The sequence below is a fragment of the Bos mutus genome, chromosome 19 (assembly GCF_027580195.1).
Source record: "Bos mutus isolate GX-2022 chromosome 19, NWIPB_WYAK_1.1, whole genome shotgun sequence".
In the NCBI taxonomy this organism is placed as follows: Eukaryota; Metazoa; Chordata; class Mammalia; order Artiodactyla; family Bovidae; genus Bos; species Bos mutus.
The window spans coordinates 61,815,066-61,823,046 of record NC_091635.1 but is presented as its reverse complement, the minus strand read 5'-3'; the positions used below and the strand labels follow the sequence as shown (position 1 = coordinate 61,823,046).

Sequence of the window (7,981 nt, the reverse complement as noted above, 5' to 3'; positions counted from 1 at the left end):
TTCTGACTTACTTCACTTTGTATAACAGGCTCTAGGTTCGTCCATCTCAGTTCAATTGACTCAAATTCAGTTCTTTTTATGGCTGAGAAACATCCTATTGTATATATGTACCACAACTTCTTTATCCATTCATCTATTGATGGACATCTAAGTTGGTTCCATGTCCTGGATATGGAATCTAGGAAAACGGTACCGATAAACTTGATTGCAGGGCAGAAATAGAGACACAGACATAAAGAATGGACTTGTAGACACAATAGGGGAAGGAGATGGTGGGACAAATGGAGAGAGTAGCATTGAAATATATACATTACCATGCTTAAAAATATATAACTAGTGGGAAGTTGTTGTATAACACAGGGAGCTCAGCCTGGTGCTCTATGATGACCCAGAGGGGTGAGACGGTGGGGGAATTAAGAGAGAGGCTCAAAAGAGAGGAGCTATATGTATACTTATGGTTGATACATGTTGTTGTATGGCAGAAACCAACACGACATAGTAAAGCAATTATTTTATGATTAAAAATTTAAAAATAAAATAAAATAATATCAGTGGGAGAAGGCAAGGGTGGAATGATTTGAGAGAATATCATTGAAACATGTACATTACCATATGTGAAATAGATCACCAGTCCAAATTTGATGCGTGAAAGAGGGCACCCAAAACCGGTGCACTGGGACAACCCAGAGGGATGGGATGGCGACAGAGGTGGGAAGGTGCTTTGGGATGGGGGACACACGTACACCTGTGGCTGATTCACGTCAATGTATGCCAAAACCCATGACAATATTGTAAACTAATTAGCCTCCAATTAAAACAAGCAAATAAATAAAAATTAAGTTAAAATAAATAAAAAATACTGTCAGTGAAATGGAGAAAGTAACATGTTTTTTTTTTTCCTTTTGCATACCATGGGAACAAATATTTTCTTATTGCTGAAATGTTTTGGACATATCTGAAAACCCAAAGCATTAACTTCTTATCACCTTGGTGTTGAAAACATTGTCTTATTTCATTAAGTCCCCACTTCCGAATTCATCATATCACTGAAATGAAAGAAGATACAATTCAAGTGACTCAATTCATTCTAATGGGAGCTGCACAGAATCCTTAGATACAAAGAATTCTGTTTTTGATGATACTTATCACCTACATTGGCACTGTCACAGACAACCTGCTATTCCTCTTCCACAATCCTGTTACCTTCAGCCACTGAATTATATAGGTTTTCTTTTCTTTTTTGGAGATCTTAGTTCTCCAACCAAGGATCGAACCCCATGAGTCTGGAGTGAAAGTGTGGGCTCTTAATCACTAGATCACCAGGGAAGTCTCTGAATTACACAACTTTTGAATCAGAGAGTAAATCAGCTAGCATTTTACGGATTGTGAAGAGGAATAGCAGGTGTCTACCAATGACAAGAAGACCAGGAAGGAATACTTCACAGAGTGTGCAAAGTCTGGCTGTATATCATAGTCACCACAGTAAGCAGGTAAGGCTGTGAGCTCCATGGGGTCTCAGTGGTAAAGATTCTGCTTGCCAATGCATGAGGCTCAAGTTCAATTCTTGAGTGGGAAGATCCTCTGGAGAAGGAAATGGTAACCCCTTCCAGTTTTCTGGTCTGAGAAATCCCATGGAAAGAGGAACCAGGCAGGCTGCAGTCCATGGGATCACAAAGAGTGGACCACTACTGAGTGACTGAGCAGGAACATGAGAGAGTAATTACTGTATTCGAAAGTTATTCATTCATTTTGTTTTGCATATGGAAAAACTGAGACCTATGAAAGAAAGAAACATTTCTAAAATTGCATATTTTGTTCAAGCAGTTTAAAGCAAGAATTAAGTTTTCATTAAATTCTAACCTGTTTTATCTTCTCCCTACATGGAATAGCTGATATTCCCATTTGTTACAGACTAATTAAAACAAAAGACATGCCCACATGATCTATGCCATTACTTCTATGAGCTTCATTTTTTTTTTTTTTTCCCAAGTAAGATCTGAGGAGTGAATTAAAGAGATTGAGAGATACAAAATACAAATACAAGAGATACAAAAATAAATCTCTTGACACTCTTATAGGATTTACTCATATAAAGAAAAGTAATACAAGGTAAAGATTAGTAATATAGAATTTTTTGTTAAAGCTTCCAGTTTCCACACTGACTTATCCAGTCTCTTCATTTGCTTCCTAAACCAAACAAGTAACTTAGATGGGAACAGGATAAGACTTAGTCCCTGAATTCATCAAATCTCTTTGGTTGCACAACAATGTGGATCTGCTTTTTGCTTACCAATGTGAAACGATAAATTAGTTCCAAATACTTCTACTCAGTCACTATGAAAACTGCTCAAACACCAAGAACTCAATATGGAAATGTACACCTTCTTTAGAATACATGTAGTCTATCAGATATTCAGAACTGACCCACTAGGAGAGCTTTGGGCCAAGATTCTCTCACATTAAAATAAATGAATAAACAAATACTTAATTATGGAGCTGGGAAACCAGAATGGGGAACTCTTATAGCCTATAACATAGCAAAACAAAAGGGAGAAGAAATGTTCCTCTTTGCTGGCAAGGGCTTAACCGATGAAAAGCCACAGGCTCTTTATTTACTAGATCCCCACCCCTTAACTCTCTTTTCCCTTCTCTAAAAGCATTCCCTTGCCTTGGGAAAAATTGCACATGGTTTGCCATGGTTGTTGTTGTTCTGTCACTAAGTCGTGTCTGACTCTTTGCAAACCCCATGAACTGCACACCAAGTTTCCCTGTCCCTGACTATCTAGGTCGCCAATTGCAATTCTTGCTGTTCTGAAATAAACCTATATTTTCTGGAATAAAATATGACAGCGTATTTGTTACAAAACATATCAATTTGTTTTCTGATCAGTGGAGAAGAGTGGCATTCTGGCAAACAGCCATGAGCTTTAGCTTAGAATCTACTTCAAATAATTTCCAGTAAGAAGAACTAAAGAGCCTTTTGTTGAAAGTGAAAGTGGAAGGTGCAAAAGTTGGCTTAAAACTCAACATTCAGAAAACTAAGATCGTGGCATCTTGCCCCACCATTTCAATGCAAATAAATGGGGAAAAAATGGAAACAGTGACAGACTTTACCTTTTTGGTCTCCAAAACCACTGCAGATGGTGACTGCAGCCATGAAATTACGACACTTGCTCCTTGGAAGAAAAGCTATGACAAACCCAGACAATATATTAAAAAACAGACATTACTTTGCCTACAAAGGTCCATCTAGTCAAAGCTATGGTTTTTCCAGTAGTCATGTATGGATATGAGAATTGGACTATAAAGAAAGCTGAGCAGCAAAGAATTGATATTTTTGAACTGTGGTGTTGGAGAAGACTCTTGGGAGTCCCTTGAACTGCAAGGCAATCCAATAAGTGAATCCTAAAGGAAATCAGTCCAGAATGTTTATTGGAAGGGCTGATGTTGAAGCTGAAACTCCAATACTTTGGCCACCTTATGCAAAGAACTGACTCATTGGAAAAGATCCTCATGTTGGGCAAGATTGAAGGCAGGAGGAGAAGCCAACAACAGAGGATGAGATGGTTGGATGGCATCACTGACTCAACAGACATGAGTTTGGGAGAGCTCTGGGAGTTAGAGATGGACAGAAAGCCTTGTGTGCTGAAGTCTATGGTGTCGCAAGAAGTCAGACACAATTGAGCGACTGAATGGAATTGATTTGTCCTGATCACAATTACACTCTGGTCAGTGACCTCAGATCCCTCAGAGAAAGATTAGATTGAAGATCTACCCGACGTATAATGGTGATATTACAAGGTTATTATTTAAAAATATCTTATGTCTCCTTTATTCAAGGATCTGGATTTGGAAATTTTCCACATCCCTGGTGATTGGATTGGCTAGTTGTTTGTTTGTTTGTTTTGCTTTTTTTGTTGTTTTTGTTTTTTCCCTGAATTGAATCAGATTCAATTCAGACCTCTGTTCACCAAACCTGTATTATACATGAGCAGCAGCCTTATTATCACCATCATTTTAGCCAGTTTGGTTTGCCTTAACAAAATACTATAGACTGTGTAGCTTAGAAGACTGGCAAATGTTTTTTCACAGTTCTGGAAGTTGAAAGTCCCAGATCAAGGCTATTGCAGGGTTGGAAGCTGGTGAACACCTTTCCCAGCTTGCAGATCCATCATCACATGTTGTTACTATTCAGTCTCTAAGTCGTGGGACTTCCCTGGTGGACCAGTGGTTACATATCTTTCTTCTAACTCAGGAGACATGGGTTTGATCCCTGGATAGAGAACTAAGATATCAAAAGCTGTGGAGCATCTAAGCCTACAGCCTGAGCCCATGCAACACAACTACTGAGCAAAGCATTCTGGGGACAGAGTGCCACAATTAAAGAAGCCTGTGGGCTGCAACTAGAAAAGCCTGTGCACTGCAGTGAAGACCCAGTGAAGCCGGGTGGGGGGGGGGAGGAAATAATGATCTTTGTAATACAGTATTTGATTCCCCAAACTGCCAAAGGCTACTGCAAAAAGAGAGGACAATTTGATTTCATCACTTAAGGAACTAACATCATTTACAGAGAGTCAGAAAGCCATTCATTACATAAAACAAAAAAAACATATATCCAAAATGTTAAACATTTATTGCATAAAAAACCTGTACCAAGATAGTTTAAAGTAGACAGACTCTGGAGTGATATGAATGAGTTAAAGGTATTTCAAGTATCAGTTCAGTTTCAGTATAGTCACTCAGTTGTGTCCAACTCTTTTCAACCCCATGAATTACAGCATGCCAGGCCTCCCTGTCCATCACCAACTCCCGGAGTTCACTCAGACTCAGGTCCATCGAGTCAGTGATGCATTCCAGCCATCTCATCCTCTGTCGTCCCATTCTGCTCCTGCCCCCAATCCCTACCAGCATGAGAGTCTTTTCCAATGAGTCAACACTTCACATGACGTGGCCAAAGTACTGGAGTTTCAGCTTTAGCATCATTCCTTCCAAAGAAACCCCAGGGCTGATCTCCTTCAGAATGGACTGGTTGGATCTCCTTGCAGTCCAAGGGACTCTCAAGAGTCTTCTCCAACACCACAGTTCAAAAGCATCAATTCTTCGGCACTCAGCTTTCTTCACAGTCCACCTCTCACATCCATACATGACCACTGGAAAAACCATAGCCTTGACCAGACGGACCATTGTTGGAAAAGTAATGTCTCTGCTTTTCAATATGCTATTTAGGTTGGTCATAACTTTTCTTCTAAGGAGTAAGTGTCTTTTAGTTACATGGCTGCAGTCACCATCTGCGGTGATTTTGGAGCCCCCAAAAATAAAGTCTGACACTGTTTCCACTGTTTCCCCATCTATTTCCCATGAAGTGATGGGACCAGATGCCATGATCTTTGTTTTCTGAATGTTGAGCTTTAAGCCAACTTTTTCACTCTCCTCTTTCACCTTCATCAAGAGGCTTTTTAGTTCCTCTTCACTTTCTGCCATAAGGGTGGTGTCATCTGCATGTCTGAGGTTATTGATATATCTCCTGGCAATCTTGACTCCAGCTTGTGCTTCTTCCAATCCAGCGTTTCTCATGATGTACTCTGCATATAAGTTCATATAAGTTAAATAAAGAGGGTGACAATATACAGCCTTGATGTACTCCTTTTCCTATTTGGAACCAGTCTGTTGTTCCATGTCCAGTTCTAAATGTTGCTTCCTGACCTGCATACAAATTTCTCAAGAGGCAGATAAGGTGGTCTGGTATTCCCATCTCTTGAAGAATTTTCCACAGTTTATTGTGATCCACACAGTCAAAGGATTTGGCATAGTCAATAAAGCAGAAATAGATGTTTTTCTGGAACTCTCTTGCTTTTTCGATGATCCAGCAGATGTTGGCAATTTGGTCTCTGGTTCCCCTGCCTTTTCTAAAACCAGCTTGAACATCTGGAAGTTCACGGTTCAAATATTGCTGAAGCCTGGCTTGCAGAATTTTGAGCATTATTTTACTAGCGTGTGAGAAGAGAGCAATTGTGCATTAGTTTGAGCATTCTTTGACATTGCCTTTCTTTGGGATTGGAATAAAAACTGAACTTTTCCAGTCCTGTGGCCACTGCTGAGTTTTCCAAATTTGCTAGCATATTAAGTGCAGAAATTTCACAGCATCGTCTTTCAGAATTTGAAATAGCTTAACTGGAATCAGAGGAGGTCAACTGAAAAAGCTGCACAGAATGGAGTTGAAAATTTGAAATTTTCAGTGCAAAACTTGATTTGAATAGACAAAATCCACCATACACCACCATTAGAGAATAAAGAATGTTAATTTCTAATTATTTTATCTTCCTCTATGGACAAAGTCTGTGAAATTTTAAATTACTTGATTTATTTTTATTGATAGATTAATAATTTTTTTAGCAATCAGAAATTTAAATTTCCAATTTCTCTTTCTTGGACTAAAAGAGATCTTTCTACTAGGTCATATTTCTCAGTACCAGACAAGTATCAACACCCACAAATAAAATCTTCCAATAGAAAAAAAGTTGTTGTTACTAAAGAATCTTAATACAGTATGTTATATATCTAGAGGTTTATGTGATTCTCTTGGCCTCTCAGGACTATAAAATATTCCACTTAAAGTTTAATTTATATAGTGGTTTTGGAATAAACAGGATAGATAAACCAAAGGAAATGATTTTCGAAATATAGTCACTGAGAGTGACAATTCTTTGATTCTGGGAAAAAAAAAAAAAAAAAAAAACTACTTTCACATCCTACATGATGGAAAACTCCCTCTTCCAACTAAGATCACATTTTTACTCCAGAGTTTCCTCATGGCATTTTTCATCTATGCATTTCTCAAAGTGTAGCTTAAAGAATTCAACATAGGAGTTATGAAAGTTACGACCACCATCATGGATTTATCAATGGAAAAGTTCGCATTAGGCCTTGCATACAGAACGATACAAGGAACAAATAATAAAATGACCACAGCTATATGAGATGTACACGTGTAGAAGGCTTTGTGATTCCCTTCCAAACCATGAGTCTTCAGGGAGTTTAATATGACCCCATAAGACACTAAGAGGCTGAAGAAGACAACACTGCAAATTTCCCTCTATTAGCTTTCATAGAGAGTCCAATGAGGTGGGTATCAGCACAAGCAAGTTTCAGTAAAGGCTACATGTCACCCAGGAAGTTGTCAGTGACATTGGGGTCACAGAAAGGGAGCTGATAAATAAAGAGCAATTGAACCAGTGAGTACAGAAAGCCTCCAGTCCAGGCCACCAGCAGCATGAGGACACATACCCTCTGATTCATGATGATCAAATAATGAAGAGGTTTGTAGATGGCTACATATTGGTCATAGGCCATCACCACCAGAAGAGTGACTTCAGTACCATCAGTTAAATGATCTATAAAGATCTGAGTCATACAAGCCTGGAAGGAAATAGTCTTTTTGTCCTTAAGCAAGTCGATGATCATTTGGGGAGCAATGGTGGTAGAATAGACAGCATCTATAAACGACAAAGAAGCCAGAAAAAAGTACGTGGGGGAATCCAGTGATCGGCTGGCTGTGAGTCACCATGATAAGCAGATTGCCCATTATTGTCATAATATACATGAGTAAGAATAAAATAAATAGAACTTTTTTGCATCTCAGGGTTTTGTGTGAGCCCCAGGAGGACAAACTCTCTTACATTGTTCCTATTTTCCATGTGTTCTGAAGCTGTTGATCAGGTATCAGAGGCTGCAAACCAAGGGGTCAGTAATGAATCTGAGAAGATCACATGCTTTGTACAAAATATGGAATGCTGTTCTCGAGAGTGTTTGTTCAATCGGATCTCACACAGAGCAAGCCTTTGGAACATGACACTTTGCAATATCCTTACACAGCACTCCATTCATTTTATCAAATCCGGGCTTCAAATCCACTAATGAGACTTCAGTATTCCAACTGGGTTGTTATATGAGTGAGTATATCTGTAAGTTTATGGACCAAGTG

The 7,981-nt window shown here is 38.9% G+C and overlaps 1 pseudogene; it reads right to left on the bottom strand.

Moving 5' to 3' along the window:
• Positions 1-6,742: 6,742 nt before the first annotated feature.
• Positions 6,743-7,752, bottom strand: LOC102264733 (olfactory receptor 4A15-like; annotated as a pseudogene).
• Positions 7,753-7,981: the final 229 nt, after the last annotated feature.